We start from the raw sequence: 18986 nt of genomic DNA on the forward strand, positions 1-18986 counted from the left end.
GCCAGCAGCTAGGCCCTGTGCCTGCCCTGCTCTGTGCTCTAGTCTCTAGTTACCTGTGCTCTCACCTGTCCTACTCTACTCCTGTACTACTACTTCTGTGTTAGATAGAATATTGTACTATTTTGTAGTTAGCAAGGCCCAGCTTTACTGCTATACCTGTCCGGCTGTATCTGCCTCTCAGTAATCTAGTCACACCTGTTGTGTTGTACTATTTAGCTCGATTCTTCTATTGTTTAGTTAGTACTAGTAGTACTGTGTGTACTCACTCACTGTACTCTAGTCTGTGTTTAGGGACCATCAGTTAGCGTCAGCTAGGGTCTTAGTGTGCGTGCGCACGCACCCTCCAGTTAGTGCTACACCCGTCCTCCTATTGTTTATATATATACTACTTCTATTGTGTCTTAGCTGAATTGTACTGTAGTCTGACACCGTCAGTCAGCGTCAGCTAGGGTCTTTGTGTGCGCAGTGCACATCTGCGCTGTCAGCACCATCCAGTTAGTGCTACACCCGTCCTCCTATTGTTTATATATCACTACTTCTATTGTGTCTTAGCTGAATTGTACTGTAGTTTGACACCGTCAGTCAGCGTCAGCTAGGGTCTTTGTGTGCGCAGTGCACATCTGCACTGTCAGCACCCTCCAGTTAGTGCTACACCCGTCCTCCCATTGTTTATATACATATACTACTTCTATTGTGTCTTAGCTGAATTGTACTGTAGTCTGACACCGTCAGTCAGCGTCAGCTAGGGTCTTTGTGTGCGCAGTGCACATCTGCGCTGTCAGCACTCTCCAGTTAGTGCTACACCCGTCCTCCTATTGTTTATATATATATATACTACTTCTATTGTGTCTTAGCTGAATTGTACTGTAGTCTGACACCGTCAGTCAGCGTCAGCTAGGGTCTTTGTGTGCGCAGTGCACATCTGCGCTGTCAGCACCCTCCAGTTAGTGCTACACCTGTCCTCCTATTGTTTATATATATACTACTTCTATTGTGTCTTAGCTGAATTGTACTGTAGTCTGACACCGTCAGTCAGCGTCAGCTAGGGTCTTTGTGTGCGCAGTGCACATCTGCGCTGTCAGCACCCTCCAGTTAGTGCTACACCCGTCCTCCTATTGTTTATATATCACTACTTCTATTGTGTCTTAGCTGAATTGTACTGTAGTCTGACACCGTCAGTCAGCGTCAGCTAGGGTCTTTGTGTGCGCAGTGCACATCTGCGCTGTCAGCACCCTCCAGTTAGTGCTACACCCGTCCTCCTATTGTTTATATATATACTACTTCTATTGTGTCTTAGCTGAATTGTACTGTAGTCTGACACCGTCAGTCAGCGTCAGCTAGGGTCTTTGTGTGCGCAGTGCACATCTGCGCTGTCAGCACCCTCCAGTTAGTGCTACACCCGTCCTCCTATTGTTTATATATCACTACTTCTATTGTGTCTTAGCTGAATTGTACTGTAGTCTGACACCGTCAGTCAGCGTCAGCTAGGGTCTTTGTGTGCGCAGTGCGCACTCTCTCGTTAGCGCTACACCGATCTCTGCTGTAGAGTACACCTGTCCGTCACCTCACACACCCACCACCACCAGTCCCACCCCATTAAAGTACCCCACTTGTCCCACCCGCCTTTACATACATACGTTTTTTTTTTTCATTTGTATAATATTAAAAATATACAATGTCTGGCACTGGCAGCCGCGGTCTGGGCAGGGGCAGCAAGGGCATCGCCAAGAGAGGAGGTCGTGGGCGTGGCAGCCACGCCACCACCACCATGTCCAGTTCTGCGTCTGCACCAGTGGCTATTCCGCCATTAGCCACTGGCCGTGGACGCCTTGGCCGCCCAACAGCTGGGAGTCACACTGCAGAGACAGCAGCAGCAGCAGCGTGTGGCCCAGATGTTCCTCCCACCGCCAGGTCGTAGCCGTCCTATTGAGGAGAAGGACGCAGACGCTGTGGTGGAACTGATGGTGGATGAGCAGGCCACTATTAGCTCTGGAACAGAGTCCTCCACCCCCGCCACCTCTCCTGTTCACAAGAGCAGCAGCAGCCGCCCAGCACTGCCTGGGGAGCAGGAGGAGGAGTGCAGTTCTCCAGCCCCAGCGGGCGACACCAGCACCCTGTCACTCAGCACCTTCTTATGGACCCCAGGCACAGAGAAGGTATGGAGTGCTGTTGCGGAAGAATTGGCAGAGGAAGGAATGCTGATGGGCACTTTGGGGGATGATGCTTTGGACAGTCAGACAGTGGTGACTGTCCATCCGCCCATGCATGCAAAAGGGGAGTTTGGGGGATCCCAGCAGGACATGTTTGTGGATGGGGAGGATGATGATGACATTGTGAAGGACAAAGACTGGTTGCCACCAGGTCCTAGAAGTGGGGATGTCATCAGCTCTGAGGAGGAGGATGCGTCTGCGGGCCTTGCTAGAAGGATCAGCATCGCAGGCATGGGCAGGATCACAAGTGGGCGTGGTATGCAGGCCACACAGCGTGCTGATCAGGAGACGAGTTCTGCCAGTGCCACCACCAGCCACACCAAGAACCCCCCCAACCACCACAGGGAGACCAGCGGCAGCAGCACCTTCCAGCCGAAGGGGCAACTTTCACCTCCCCAATATGGATTTTTTTCACCCTTCCATATTTGGAGTGCAAGTATGCCACCTGCAACCAGTGCCGCAAGCAGCTCAGCAGAGGGAGGGAGCCCTCTGCGTTTGGCACCACCTCTCTGGTCAACCACCTTGCAGGGAAACACTTTCACAAGCATGAGGAGTTCGTGAAGTTGAAGGAAGCTGGCAGCAGCAGTGGCAGACCCGCCACCACTGCAAAGCCGTCGGCAGCAGGAGTGCGTCAGCAACGCACTGCTCCTCCTCCCTCTGCAACTCCTGCCGCCGACACTGAGGCCTGTTCTGGCAGCCAGTCCTCAGTGGCCTCCTCTGCTCCCTCCACTGCTTCCCGTGCCAGCAAAAGACCTCGCCAGGTCCTGCTCAGCGACACCTTCCAGGGGGTGGTCAGGGTTCTGCCTCCCAGCAGCCGTCGCGTGCGTTAGCTGAACGGCTTGCTGGCACGGGCCATGTGCTCCCAACTCCTGCCTTATTCCCTTGTGCAGGAGGGGAGCGACATGCGTGCACTCCTGATGTGTGCAGCCCCCGATTGGCCAATCCCCAGCCGACATTTTTTCGCACGCACGGCCATCCCTGCACTTCACCGCTCTGTGATGGCCAATGTCGGGAGAGGGCTGGAGCACGCGGTGGCTGATGGTGTAATGGTTAAGGGCTCTGCCTCTGACACAGGAGACCAGGGTTCGAATCTCGGCTCTGCCTGTTCAGTAAGCCAGCACTAATTCAGTAGGAGACCTTTGGCAAGTCTCCCTTACACTGCTACTGCCAATAGAGCGTGCCCTAGTGGCTGCTGCTCTGCTCTGGCGCTTTGAGTCCGCAAGGAGAAAAGCGCAATATAAATGTTATTTGTCTTGTCTTGTCTTGTCAACGGGTCCACGTCACCATGGACTCGTGGAGCAGCCGGTTTGGGACAGGCCGCTATCTGTCCTTCACTGCGCATTGGGTCAGCTTGGTGGAAGGGGGTGAGGAGGGGGGAGCAGCATCGGCCGGCACTGCCAGAGGAGTAGCAGCACCAACAACGCAGTGGGTGGTGACACCATGCAGGGTCAGCGGAACAGCAGCAGGTTCCTCTGATCCGCTTCCATCCTCCGCCACACCAGCCCAAACCCCCCGCCTCAGCAGCAGCGTGAAGCCCCGCCACTGCCAAGCGCTGCTGGAATTGGTCAGCCTGGGGAAGACCAAACTGACGGCGAACCACATCCTTGCCAAACTCTGAGAGCAGGAGAGGAATTGGCTGACCCCCAGAGGCCTCAGAGTCGGAGAGGTGGTGTCCGACAATGGGGCAAACCTGGTCGCTGCCATCAGCAGGGGAGACCTGACCCACATCCCCTGCCTGGCGCACGTCCTGAACCTGGTAGTCCAAAAGTTCCTGCGGACCTACCAGGGGATGGACCGACTCCTTGAGGCGGCAAGGAAGGTTGTGCGTCACTTCCGGCACTCGCCTGCAGCCGTGGCGAGCCTGGAAGAGGTGCAGAAGGAGTTGCATCTGCCACAGCACCGGATCATGCTCGATGTTCCAACTCGCTGGAACTCCACCCTGGCGATGTTGGAGAATCTGGTTCAACAGAGGCAGGCTGTCAGCCAGTACGTTGCACGAGCAACAGTTGCCTCCCTCACTGCAACTGGGCGTGCCGCCACCAACCTCCCGTCCATCATCTCCATGGAGGACTGGGGGCTCATGCAGCAGGTGTGCTCAGTCCTGGCACCCTTCCTGCAGGCCACCAACATGGTGAGCAGGGACCATGCAATGGTGTGCGAGTGGGTCCCCTTGGTGTGTGTGCTGGACAGGGCCCTGTATGCACTGGTGGAAGAGGGAGTGGCAGCCTTGGACCAGCAGGAGCTGCAGGCAGCTTCACAGGCCACCTCTGAGGAGGAGGGCTCGGAGTTGGTGGAGGTCCCTGACCTTGCTGCTGATGAGGGGGAGCAGCAGAACGCAGCTGGACTGGTGAGGGGGTGGAGAGAGGATGAGGTGGAGGAGGCAGAGGAGGACAGCAATGTCGGCTCTGGGGCTGCCGATGATGTGCCAACAGATGTGGCCAGACTGTTCCCAATGGCAGCGCACATGCTGAGGTGCCTGCGCAAGGACCCAAGGGTGATCCAGATGAAGCAGAGGGAGGACATCTGGATCTGCATGATGCTGGACCCACGTCTGAAGGGGAAGCTCAGCCAGTTCCTGCCTGCAGGAGGAGACCGTGTGCAACAAATGAGGGATTTGCAGCTGTCCCTTGTTGAGCGCTTGCAGGAAGCCTTCCCTGAGCCATCCACCCCCACTGTCCAGCCAGCACAGAGGCAGCAGCAGGTGCCTGCATCCACCAGCAGCAAGCGCTCGCGCACCACAGACCTGCTGTCTCTGACCCAAGAGCTCTACATGAGTGTAGAGCTGCCAAGGACTAGAGAGGAGGTGCCTGCAGCAGCATCCTTCTCCAGTCACAGGCAGCGCTTGACCCGCATGGTGGCTGACTACATGGGGTCCTTCAGCGGGCTTGACAGCGTGGCCCCTGTTGATCCCATGGAGTATTGGGTCAAGCACCTGCCGATCTGGAGCGAGCTTGCGCAGTACGCCCTGGAAGTTCTCTCCTGCTCCCCTTCCAGCGTACTGTCAGAGCGTTGCTTCAGTGCAGCCGGTGGAATCGTCACTGAGAAGCGATCTCGTCTGTCTCACAAGTCTGTGGACAGACTGACGTTTCTCAAAATAAACCAGGCTTGGGTGGAAGGCGAATTCATGGCCCCTGTTTTCGGCGAGAGGGGTACATAAAGTGACGACTGCCACACACACATACACCTGCTGCTGCTGCTGCTGTTATATTTCATCCTGCTGTCTGTGTATTTCCACTGCCAGGGAACCCATTACAAGGTGCTGCTGCCCAAGCGCCACCAGCTATTACGCTCAAAAATAGCTGCATTAATTTGAAAAAAAAAAAAAAATTGTAATTATTTTAGAGGTGTCCGGGTTCGAAAACTGTGCTGTCCCAATTGTGTATTGGACACAATGTGGGCCTTACGACCGCTGTCTGGAACCTCATGCTGTTCATTTACGGCCCTGGGACCACCGCTAGGACCCAGGGCCTACTATGTCTCGCTGCCTGCCCTCCTGCCTGCTGCCAAATGCCAGTCTGCCACACACACTTATCCAGGGCCGGATTTGTGGGCAGGCCTCATAGGCCGAGGACTAGGGCGGGGCAAGAGCTGGGGCGGGGTTACAGGCAGCTATCGGTAGATCAGTAGTTCCGTAATTGCTTCTGTGAAAGGAGGTGTTTCCTTCCTACTTGCATCTCTCCTGCACGCACTGCAGTCTCTCCTCTTCTGCCCCTCCCCTTTACTCTGACACTGATGGGAGTGGCTGAGGTTAGAGGAGCCCCGGGAAATTGAAGATGAAGTGGAACAGCGCTGTTCAAATAGACTGGTAATTATGCAACAGTGGATCTGCTTCCAGCGTCTATGCTAGTCTTGGTGATTGCCTCTTCACACTCTGTGCTAGTGTCAGTCCGTCCAGACATCCCTGCTTGGCATAATCTATTTCTGCAGAATGTTGTCCTGCAAAGTGTCTTTCTCCTGCATACTCCGAATTCCTCAGGCTAGCAATGATAGCATAAACATTGCCTATCATTGCAGTGCAATATAAAAGAACAGGCTGGGAAGGGAAGGGAAGTGAGAGTTGACTGTGTCTGCAGAGACTTGCTGAGTTGATTAGTGGTCATCTGTGCTGCTATGAATTGCACCCTTGACAAAAAGCGTGTCTTCAAATGTGAATATTAAATGTGGATATATGTTTTATTTCTATGCTGTGTTGTAAAGATACTTAAAGGGAACCAGAGCTAAAGTAAGGAAAAGATCTCATACCTACCTGGTGCTTCCTCCAGCCCCATACGCACGGATCGCTCCCACTCCGCCGTCCTCCACTGCCTGCAACTACGAGAACCGGCTCCCCGCTCTTCCGTCAGTCGGATCCAATCCAGCGTAGCAGAAGTGTGCTCTTTGTGTATCTCTGCCGCAGCCGCTGGAGAGATACATAGAGGGTGCACTTCTCCAGCGTAGCCCAGCTCCGATGACATCAGTGATGGGAGCTGGTTCTTGTAGATGCGGGCAGCGGTAGATGCTGACGTGAGAGCGATCCGTGCGTATGGGGCTGGAGGAAGCACCAGGTAGGTATGAGATCTTTTCTTTACTTTAGTTCTGGTTCCCTTTAAGTGTCCCAGCCAGTGGCATAGCAATAGGGGTTGCAGAGGTACTAGCAACCGCATCGGGGCCCTTGGGCCAGAGAGGCCCTGTGGGGCCCACCCTCAACCACATAATTAGCTCTTTACTGGTCCTATGCTGTTAATAATCACTTCTATAGGTACTTTTATTAGTAACAAGCTGTTCCCCATCCCCTTCTTGCTCCTCTGACACTGTAGCTGCCATTGGCAGGTTTTGGTGCTCCGTATCAATTATTATGTATAGAGTGCTTGGGGGGCCCCAATGTAAACCTTGCACCGAGGCCCATAGCTCCTTAGCTACACCACTGGTCCCAGCACAACTGCAATGGTTTGTTTGTACAGTCATTGCTGAAGACATATTTAGATGGCAGTTGGTATTGCTTTACGGCTCTTTCGCACTATGCACGGTGCTTCATAACGGACAGCACCACACATAATGCCTGCAATGCAGGTACCATGAAAGTCTATAGACTTTCATGTTACCATTCATAGTACAGTGTGCTTTCCTGTGTGGCTGCATTGTAACGCAGCGGGGAACATCCTACCACATGATGCATGCATTTTATTTTTACATAGAATGTAAGCTGCCAACCTATGCAATTTAGCACATTGCGTTGCAAGTATGAAATTGCGTTTATGCATGCTTCGCCTAGTGTGAATGAACCCTTTGGATTGCTTTAAAAGTTTTGTAAAAGTTGGGTACTAGCGATTCCGTTTACAGAGTAACAGGTCTTTTGGCACCAAATTCCTTTGTCCCTTTTCAATCCTTGAGACTGATGTACTGACAATATAGGTACCATTCTACTGGAATTGGTTTATGAGACTTGAAATTGGTTTCTATCCTTTGAATTGATATGTAGCTTATTTACAGATAATATTATTTAGTATTTATATAGCGCCAACATCTTCTGCAGCGCTGTACAGAGTATATAGTCTTGTGACCTAACTGTCTCTCAGAGAGCTTACAATCTAATCCCTACCATAGTCACATGTTTATAGCTGACCATACACTTATAGATTCGCAGCAGATTCGACCATCAGCTAGATTTCTATCAAATGTCTGTCAGGTCGAATCTGACAGGAATCTATCTGATGTGTGCCACACACTAGGAACAGATTTCCAATAGATTTCAGAATTAAATCTATTGGAAATCGATCTAAATGCATTATTGGACTATTAGATCCAATGTAACTCTATGGTCCATCTGCCAGCAGAATATCAACCTAGATTTTCCATCCTGTCAGATAGATCAAATCCATCCAAATTGGCTGCAAATCGATCGAATAGAGAATTTGATGGAATCGATTTCTGATGGTTCAATCGACTTTATAGAATCGATCGATCACTGAAATCCACCAGTGTATGGGCCCCTTTAGTCTCTATCATGTAGTGTATGTATCGTAGTCTAGGGCCATTTTAGGGAGAAGCCAATTAACTTATTTGTATGTTTTTTGGGGTGTGGGAGGAATCTGAGTGCCCAAAGGAAACCCACGCAGAAATGTGGAGAATATACAAACTCTGTGCAGATAGTGCTGGGATCCATCGCTGCTAAGCGAGATAGATTGTTAACCACGATGCCACCATGCTACCCTTATATGAAGGAAACACAGGAGCTGATGCACTAACCAGCAGTAATATGGCTGTGCAGACAGCACACAGCAATATTATCAGTACTACCACCTGCAGTCTGCTGCAAGTTATACTGTTAAGGAATATGAATACGATTCCTTATCTGGCATGTGATGTTGGGAAAATATAATTACCCCAACCCACCATATGACCAGCTTTTGTTCTGTGTTGGGATCCAGGGCTATTTTACATGTACAGGCTCTATTGCGACACAGGAGGGGCGGTTGGTAAAAGTGGGCCTTGGTGTCACGATCGGTGTAGCAGAGAGAGGGTCTGATTACCGGTGAACTGCAGTATCACCGAGAATGCAGAATATACCCGATCATCGATGATCTGCAGTATCACCGATAATACGATATAACGCTAACCTCTGAACACCTGAGTAGTGTAAGTGCTTGGTGCAACAGTAATACCTTGAGGACTAAGCCTCAGAAACAAGTGCCGTACAGTATGAAGTACTGCAGCAATACAGATTCCTTCCGAAGGCCTGGACTCTCCCGGGGGAGGAGTCAGGCGGAGCGTAGGAAGGACAGAACGTGAGTGACACCTAGGAGAGAGTGTCACTAACAGATCTGGGAACTGCCTCTAACAGTAAGGTCAGTTCTCGAAGTCAGGCAAGCCAGGTCGTAACACACGGACAAATACAGTACAGATTCAGAACGCAGAGGCGGAGACTAATAAACAAGCAGGGTTCGGCAACAGGGTATCAGAAATATCGGGGTACAGAATCAGGAGTCAGATGCAGAGTCTAAGAGCGAGCCGAGGTTCGGCAACAGGGTATCAGAAATATCGGGGTACAGAATCAGGAGTCAGATGCAGAGTCTAAGAGCGAGCCGAGGTTCGGCAACAGGGTATCAGAAATATCGGGGTACAGAATCAGGAGTCAGATGCAGAGTCTAAGAGCGAGCCGAGGTTTGGCAACAGGGTATCAGAATGACAAGGTACAAGATCAGAATACAGAAGAATAGTAACAAGCTTGGGGAATCTGAGGAGCGAGTTCCCAATGAATACAGGATGGGCCCCGAGGCAGCAAATACAGAGCTGGCCCTGTGGAGCAGGTGCCCAACAAATACAGAGCTGGCCCTATGGGGCAGGTGCCCAGCAAATACAGAGCTGGCCCTGTGGAGCAGGTGCCCAGAACATACAAAGCTGGCCCTGTGGAGCAGGTGCCCAGAACATACAAGGCATGAACTATCTCCTAGTGATAGAGATAGTTCTCAGGGTCAGGAAGGCCCTGTGGCGCAGGTGCCCAGCAAATACAGAGCTGGCCCTGTGGCGCAGGTGCCCAGCGAATACAGAGCTGGCTCTGTGAAGCAGGTGCCCAGTACATACAGAACTGGCCCTGTGGAGCAGGTGCCCAGAACATACAAAGCATGAACTATCTCCTAGTGATAGAGATAGTTCTCAGGGTCAGGAAGGCCCTGGGGCGCAGGTGCCCTGCGAATACAGAGCTGGCCCTGTGGAGCAGGTGCCCAGCGAATACAGAGCTGGCCCTGTGAAGCAGGTGCCCAGCACATACAGAGCTGGCCCTGTGAAGCAGGTGCCCAGCGAATACAGAGCTGGCCCTGTGAAGCAGGTGCCCAGCACATACAAGGCATGAACTATCTCCTAGTGATAGAGATAGTTCTCAGGGTCGGGAAGGCCAGGTCGGCAACTCACAGACAAACAAAGTACAGGATCAGAAGACAGAGGCAGTGTAGTCAGACAGGCAGAAAGTCATAACAGATAATCACAATCAAACTAGTACTTTAGACTATCAAGAGAATCTAGCTAAGTGTAGGATTACAGCTCCAGCTGGTCCCTGCACACTTTCGGATCTGACTAAGGGTCTGCGTGCTACCACGAAGTGATTGCAACGACAGGCAACCAGCAACTGACTAAGCAGCAGAATATATAGTTGCTGGACTCTGCTGCCCCGCCTGAACCATTCAGCCAATCATGAGTCCTGCAGGAATCAGCTGACCTTCCTGATCAGCTGACACTTCCTCTGCAGGTATAAAGGTCCTGAATTCAGGCCCGCGCGAGCATAGCTCTCCATCTGCCTAAGTGCACTAACAGACCCAGCCACACCAAGCACACGCTGCTGCATGCAAACAGCTGCTTTGCTGTCAGGACATGCGGCGGCTTTTCTGCGTTCCACCACACACCCAGACGCGAGCAAACCGCCGCATAGGACGCGGAGTCAGCCGCCTAGCTCTTGGCACACGCGGCGGCTTTCCGCGTTTCCTCACACTTGGGTAGTAAAAAGTACAAATCCGGCCCTGCACTTATCCTCACTGGCGTACCTACCGGGGATGCGACCCCCTCAGCCGCAGGGGGGCCCGGGGCTGCTCTGGGGCCCGCTCACTGTGCGTGGGGGGAGCGCTGCTCTGGACCCCAAGGTGCTCAACTGGCCGCAGCGTCTAATAGACGCTGCGCCAGTTCATGCCCCGCTCTAGCAGCCTGCATAGTCTCCGGCAGACAGAGCAGGGCTACAGCAAGATGGCCGCCGAAGAAGCCCTACACTGGAGACTATTTGTGTCTCTAGTACAGGGCTTCGGCAGCCATCTTGCCGTAGCCCTGCACTCTGCCTGTCAGCGCGGGAGATGTGCTGCAGGAGGACTCGGGGAGCTGCGAGCCAGATGCCGGGAGAGGAGAAGACTTCTGTCAGGTAAGTGAATTGTTTTTTTTTCACAGGTGCATTTTTTTTTCTAGTGTCTGCTGCCCACATTACGATTTTCAGGTGTCTGCTGCACACATTATGATTTTCAGGTGTCTGCTGCCCACATTACGATTTTCAGGTGTCTGCTGCCTACATTACGATTTTCAGGTGTCTGCTGCCCACATTGCGATTTTCTGGTGTCTGCTGCCCACATAAGGATTTTCTGGTGACTGCTGCCCACATTATGATATTCTGGTGACTGACTGCTGCCCACATTAGGATTTTCTGGTGACTGCTGCCCACATTGCGATTTTCTGGTGACTGCTGCCCACATTGCGATTTTCTGGTGACTGCTGCCTACATTGCGATTTTCTGGTGACTGCTGCCCACATTACGATTTTCAGGTGTCTGCTGCCCACATTACGATTTTCAGGTGTCTGCTGCCCACATTGCGATTTTCAGGTGTCTGCTGCCCACATTGCGATTTTCTGGTGTCTGCTGCCCACATTAGGATTTTCTGGTGACTGCTGCCCACATTGCGATTTTCTGGTGACTGCTGCCCACATTGCGATTTTCTGGTGACTGCTGCCTACATTGCGATTTTCTGGTGTATGCTGCCCACATTAGGATTTTCTGGTGACTGCTGCCCACATTGCGATTTTCTGGTGACTGCTGCCCACATTGCGATTTTCTGGTGACTGCTGCCCACATTACGATTTTCAGGTGTCTGCTGCCCACATTGCGATTTTCAGGTGTCTGCTGCCCACATTGCGATTTTCAGGTGTCTGCTGCCCACATTAGGATTTTCTGGTGACTGCTGCCCACATTGCGATTTTCTGGTGACTGCTGCCCACATTGCGATTTTCTGGTGACTGCTGCCCACATTGCGATTTTCTGGTGTATGCTGCCCACATTAGGATTTTCTGGTGACTGCTGCCCACATTGCGATTTTCTGGTGACTGCTGCCCACATTGCGATTTTCTGGTGACTGCTGCCCACATAAGGATTTTCTGGTGACTGCTGCCCACATTATGATATTCTGGTGACTGACTGCTGCCCACATTAGGATTTTCTGGTGACTGCTGCCCACATTACGATATTCTGGTGACTGCTGCCCACATTAGGATTTTCTGGTGACTGATGCCCACATTGTGATTTTCTGGTGACTGCTGCCCACATGGCGATTTTCTGGTGACTGCTGCCCACATTGCGATTTTCTGGTGAACTCTGCCCACATTACGATTTTCTGGCCCACATTACGATTTTCTGGTGAACATTGCCCACGTTACGATTGTCTGGTGAATGCTGTCCACGTTATGATTTTCTGGTGAACGCTGCCCACATTACGATTTTCTGGCCCACATTACGATTTTCTGGTGAACACTGCCCACGTTACGATTGTCTGGTGAATGCTGTCCATGTTACAATTTTCTGGTGAACGCTGCCCACATTACGATTTTCTGGTGAACTCTGCCCACATTACGATTTTCTGTCCCACATTACGATATTCTGGTGAACGCTGCCCACATTACGATTGTCTGGTGAATGCTGTCCACGTTACAATTTTCTGGTGACTGCTGCTCACGTTACGATTTTCTGGTGACTGGTGCCCACATTACGATTTTCTGGTGAACTCTGCCCACATTACGATTTTCTGGTGAACTCTGCCCACATTATGATTTTCTAAAGGCCCACATTACGATTTTCTGATGAACTCTGCCCACATTACGATTTTCTGGCCCACATTACGATTGTCTGGTAAAATGCTGCCCACTTTACAATTAATTTACAGTGAAACGCTGCCCCATTACGATTATTTGGCACCTATGGGGGGGGCCCCATCCAAATATTCGCAGGGGGGCCCAGTGATTTCTAGTTACGCCCCTGCTTATCCTCCTCATGCTGCCTGCTGTTATATTTCCTCCTGCTGTCTGTGTCTCCTCTCCACTGCCAGGGAACACATTACAAGGTGCTGCTGCCCAAGCGCCACCAGCTATTACGCTCAACAATAGCTGCATTAATTTGCATTAAAAAAAAAATTGTAATTATTTTAGAGGTGTCCGGGTTGAAAACTGTGCTGTCCCAATTGTGTATTGGACACAATGTGGGCTTCACGACCGCTGTCTGGAACTTCATGCTGTTCATTTACAGCCCTGGGACCACCGCTAGGACCCAGGGCCTACTATGTCTCGCTGCCTGCCCTCCTGCCTGCTGCCAAATGCCAGTCTGCCACACACACTTATCCTCCTCACGCTGCCTGCCTTTATATTTCCTCCTGCTGTCTGTGTCTCCTCTCCACTGCCAGGGAACACATTACAAGGTGCTGCTGCCCAAGCGCCACCAGCTATTACGCTCAACAATAGCTGCATTATTTCGAATTAAAAAAAAATTGTAATTATTTTAGCGGTGTTCGGGTTGAAAACTGTGCTGTCCCAATTGTGTATTGGACACAATGTGGGCTTCACGACCGCTGTCTGGAACCTCATGATGTTCATTTATGGCCCTGGTACCACCACTAGGTACCAGGGCCTATTATGTCAGTCACATCACACTGCCTGACACACATTACTCCTCCTCCTGTAGCTGCATTGAGCTTCTGCTTTCTGTGTGCTGCTACCACTGCCAGGGAGAACAGAAGAAGAACTATTTTCTACTGCCACCTGCCCACCTACTCTCCTACCGAGTACCGACCGACTATTACCACACACTACAAATAGCTGCAAGCCTGCAACTACTACTTCCTCCTCCTGCTGATGTCTGTGTTTTACCACCGCCAGGGTACACAGAAAAAGGCGCTGTGGCCTGCAATGTGCCACTACCTACCTATTATGCCATCAACACAAATATAACTATGGTGTTATTACAATAAAATATTTCCAAAAATGAAGTAAAAAAAAATATTACAAAAGAAAGGAAAACCAAGACACATAATATAATGATAGAGAAGAAGAGGAAGAAGAAGAAGAGGAAGAAGAAGAAGATGAAGAAGAAGATATAGAAGAAGAAGGTATAGAAGAAGAAGATGAAGAAGATATAGAAGAAGAAGAAGATGTAGAAGAAGATGAAGAAGATATAGAAGAAGAAGAAGATATAGAAGAAAAAGATATAGAAGAAGAAGAAGAAGAAGAAGAAGAAGATATAGAAGAAGAAGATATAGAAGAAGAAGATATAGAAGAAGAAGATGAAGAAGATGAAGAAGAAGAAGAAGAAGAAGAAGAAGAAGAAGAAGAAGAAGAAGAAGAAGAAGAAGAAGAAGAAGAAGAAGAAGAAGAAGAAGAAGAAGAAGAAGAAGAAGAAGAAGAAGAAGAAGAAGAAGAAGATATAGAAGAAGAAGAAGAAGAAGATATAGAAGAAGAAGAAGAAGAAGATATAGAAGAAGAAGAAGATATAGAAGAAGAAGATATAGAAGAAGAAGAAGAAGATATAGAAGAAGAAGAAGAAGATATAGAAGAAGAAGAAGAAGATGACTTCCAACAACCATTTTGGACACACCTTCTCATGCAAACACTTTTCATGAAGTTAATTTACTTTTTTTTAGACCTTTTTTATAACTACTACATCACCACATAATCACTTGATGTTTTTCTTCATAAAAAAGGTGGTTTCATGCATCATTGACCTCCTATACAAGTTTTACAAGCTATTTAAGGCCAGCTCGAATATTTTACTCGAATACAGGCTCGGATAGTGATGTCGGATATCCGAGGTCGAATCGGATATTCGATTACATCGGATATCCGACTTTGAGTGAATTTGGATAGTTTACTATCTGAATTCGACCAAACTCGAATAGGATAATGAGGTATCCGAGCAACATTGATATGCAGTGATGAGGTGGGTGCACTCAACACAACAGGTAGGTATATGCAGTGATGAGGTGGGCTCACTTAACACAACAGGTAGGTATATGCAGTGATGAGGTGGGTGCACTCAACACAACAGGTAGGCATATGCAGTGATGAGGTGGGTGCACTCAACACAACAGGTAGGTATATGCAGTGATGAGGTGGGTTCACTGAACACAACAGGTAGGTATATGCAGTGATGAGGTGGGTTCACCGAACACAACAGGTAGGTATATGCAGTGATGAGGTGGGTTCACTTAACACAAGAGGTAGGTATATGCAGTGATGAGGTGGGTGCACTCAACACAACAGGTAGGTATATACAATGATGAGGTGGGTACACTGAACACAACAGGTAGGTTTATTCAATACTGAGTATTACAATGTGCACCTGTCACACACACAGGCAGTCAGTGAATGTGCCGGGCCTGGCTGGCAGTGGCACACACACAGTATGGATTATCAAGGCTGTCTATGCAACACAAGTGTCAGTGGGACACACCGGAAAAAAAATAGATCACAAGAACAAGATTAGCTTTCAAAAGAGCTGTTGTGGGATGCTATTTTAGCAATAAGAATCAGCCAGGAGCAAGCTAACAAGCCTATAACAGCCTAACTAATCTTTCCCTATGAGAGTCTGCCAGCAGCTGTCCCTTCTCTCACTATTGCAAGCACACGAGTGAGTGTAATGGCCGGCGGAGCCTGCCTTATATAAGGGGGGGGAGTGGCACCAGGAGAGAGTTTAGCCTGATTGGCTACAATGTGCCTGCTGAGTGTGATGTAGAGGGTCAAAGTTGACCCTAATGGTGCACTATGGGGGCGAACCGAACTTTCGGGAAAGTTTGCCTTATATGGCGAACACGAACCACCGGAAGTTCGCCTGGAACCGTTCACCAGCGAACCATTCGGGCCATCTCTAACACTCAGTCGGCCGCCACCACCAAAGTGCCATCACCCCAGGGCTCAGCGGTGTGGAATTTTTTGTGTGTGTCTGCCTCAGATGAGAGCAATGCCATCTGTACTCTCTGCCACCGAAAATTGAGTCATGGAAAGACCAAGACCTGCGTAGGGACAACTACCTTACGAAGGCACATGATTACAAAGCACAAACTGCAATGGGATGACCACCAGCGGAAAAGCAGCACACAAAAGCAAAGCCACACACCGCAGTGGAAGATACCAGGCCGCAATTTGTTCTCAAAAAAGGCAATACCTAAACCTGTATCATGATGTTGAAAGGTAAGTGGTGACATCTCTGGCACACAGCGTTGGGTCAAGGGTCCATCTGACTACGGATGCCTGGTCTGCAAAGCACGCTCAGGCCTGCCCGAAGACTAAGTCAGTCCCCACACACAACATCTCTGCCTGCTCGCCGTGTGACTGCCCGCCCTAAGACTAAGTCGCTCCCCACACAGCATCTCTGCCCACAGGCCAGTTGACTGCCTTCTCTGCCACCACCAAACAGGATCCAGGACTCCAGGTGGATTCCTGAATTTTTAAGGCCACTGCTAGCAGTGCTAGCAGCGGCCGCTATAATAATTTTTCTGGTGCATGTACATGCCTGCCTAATTTTTCTGGCTGCACTGCAGCTGCAACAACAAAACATAAGGCATGTACATGTGTCAATTCCCCTTCGTGATCATTACCTTGCCACGGTGACGGTCTAGATAGAACTATCCCAACAAACTAAAGAAAAATTATTAAAGCGAAAGGTGGTTAACAAGACACTAACATGGGGAGTGATCTTTTAGCCATTTCAGCTATACTTTTTTTTTTTTAACCCCCTTGGCGTTATGATTTTTTCTGGATTTTAGGGTCCAAAAGTAGTGCAATTCTTTTGCACCCTTTCAGATCCTAAAACCTGGAAATAATCATGCTGCCAGGGAGATCTGCAGCAGTTAAAGGAGAACTGAAGTAAGAGGTATACGGAGGCTGCCATATTTATTTCCTTTTAATCATTGTCAGTTGCCTGGCAGCCCTGCAGGTCTATTTCTGTGCAGTAGTATCTGAATAACACCAGAAACAAGCATGCAGCTAGTCTTGTCAGATCTGACTTTAAAGTCTGAAAAACCTTATCTGCTGCATGCTTGTTCAGAGTCTATAGCTAATAGTATTAGAGGCAGAGGATCAGCAGGGCTGCCGGGCAACTGGTATTGCTTAAAAGAAAATGAACATGGCAGCCTCCATATACCTCTCTCTTCAGTTCCCCTTTAAGCAATCACTCACCTCCCTGGCTCCAGCGCTGCAGTTATGCCTCCATCCTCTGGGTGGCGCTGCAACTCTAAAGTGAAATTGCCGGCTGGTGACATGACGACAGCCGGTGATTTCACCAGCAGGAAACAGAGCCCCGGAGGAGAGGAAGAAGAATGGCGGCCGACATCGGGGGCCCCCGGGAGGTATGTAAAAAGCTGCATGCTATACTCTGCACACAGCCTCCCGCGGCTACCCCGAACAGAGGACTGGATTACCGCTGTTAGCTGCGGTCTTCCACCCCGACCCTAGCTCGCGATTACCACCAAGGAGGTTAAAGCCTACTGTATCTTGATAAATTTGCTGCAATAGCCAGAAATAATTTAAAAGGAAACTTAAGTCTCAGTTTACACAGGCAATTAAGTGTCAAACGGATCCGTGAAAACAGATCTGATTATTACCTATCAACCAGATTCATTTTCAGTCCATCCCTGTTGAGCTGATTTAGTTCCGTTTCCTCACATCCTCCCAGACCCCAATCACCAAAGTGGATTTTACTGGCTAGAACGGTCTGTTTCTTCACTTGTGTAAAGAAACGTTCTGTTTTGTCATTGCCCCCAAGGCAGTGCTTCAGCGTCCGTTTCCATTCCGCTGAGCTCAACAGTCCGGAAAAATTGGTCCAGCAGCAAACTTGCAGTCCGTTCAGCAGAGCACGCGAACTGATTCGTGCGAACGGACAAAAAGGAACAGATCCATCGGTTAACATCAGATCTGTTCCCATCCATTACGATCCGTTCCCTTCCGATTCAGGAACAGACCATTTTTTTAACTCTAATGTGAACCGGGCCTAAGTGACATGTGACATGATAAAATAGACATGTGTATGTACAGTGCCAAGCACACAAAAAATATGCTGTGATGCTTTTCTTCTTTCTCTGTCTGAAAGAGTTAATAATCAGCTATGCAACTGATGGCGTTTTTCCAGTCAGGACCCAGTCAGGCTATAGGTCCTTCACTGATAAGGAATTACAGCTATAAAATACTTTGCTCCCAGAAGCCTGGTTCTCTGCCAGGAGGGGATAGATAAAAAAAGATCAATTGTTCGTATATTTGAGCACTCTGAGACACAGAAATTTACTATTTAATTGAGCTGAGACAAAACAATAAATCTGCTTTTTTTTTCCTTTTTTAAACATAACATCTAACTGTGGGGTATGTAAAAGTCAGTTTTAGAAGCAGGGAGATAGATATAACTGTTTATCTCATCGCTTTGTTTTCACTTAAGTTTCACTTTAAAGAGACTCTGTATAAAAAAAACAAAAAACTCCCATCTGGGGTATTTACCTCAGGAGGGGGAAGCCTCAGGGTGCCAATGAGGCTTCCCCTATTCCTGTAGCTGCAGGCAATTCTGCGCTGGCTCCCCCAAAGCGTTCTGCAATCCTCCCCCGACAAGCCTGACAAGGGATAATTTATTTACCTCTCCAGGATCCAGCGCAGGCGCAGTAGTGGCTCTTCCTTTGGGCTAGGGGAAGATAGCAGAGCGTGATCGTATCCACTCTACTGCACAGGCGTAAAAGGACTCACGCCTGCACAGTAGAGTGGATCAATTGAGTTCGGCTATTTCCGCCTTACCCGAATGAAAAGCTGCTAGTACGCCTGCGCAGGATCACGGAGAGGTAAATATTTGCATCGCCGCACTTCGGGGGACCCGGGCATTTAATGGGGGGACACCGGAGGATGGGGAAGCCTCATTAGGATCCAGAGGCTTAACCCTCCCAAGGTAATTATCTCGCAGAGCAGTATTTTTTTATTACAGGATTTCTTTAAAGAGAATCTGTATTGTTAAAATCGCTCAAAAGTAAACATACCAGT

Source organism: Hyperolius riggenbachi, chromosome 5 (assembly GCF_040937935.1).
Source record: "Hyperolius riggenbachi isolate aHypRig1 chromosome 5, aHypRig1.pri, whole genome shotgun sequence".
In the NCBI taxonomy this organism is placed as follows: domain Eukaryota; kingdom Metazoa; phylum Chordata; class Amphibia; order Anura; family Hyperoliidae; genus Hyperolius; species Hyperolius riggenbachi.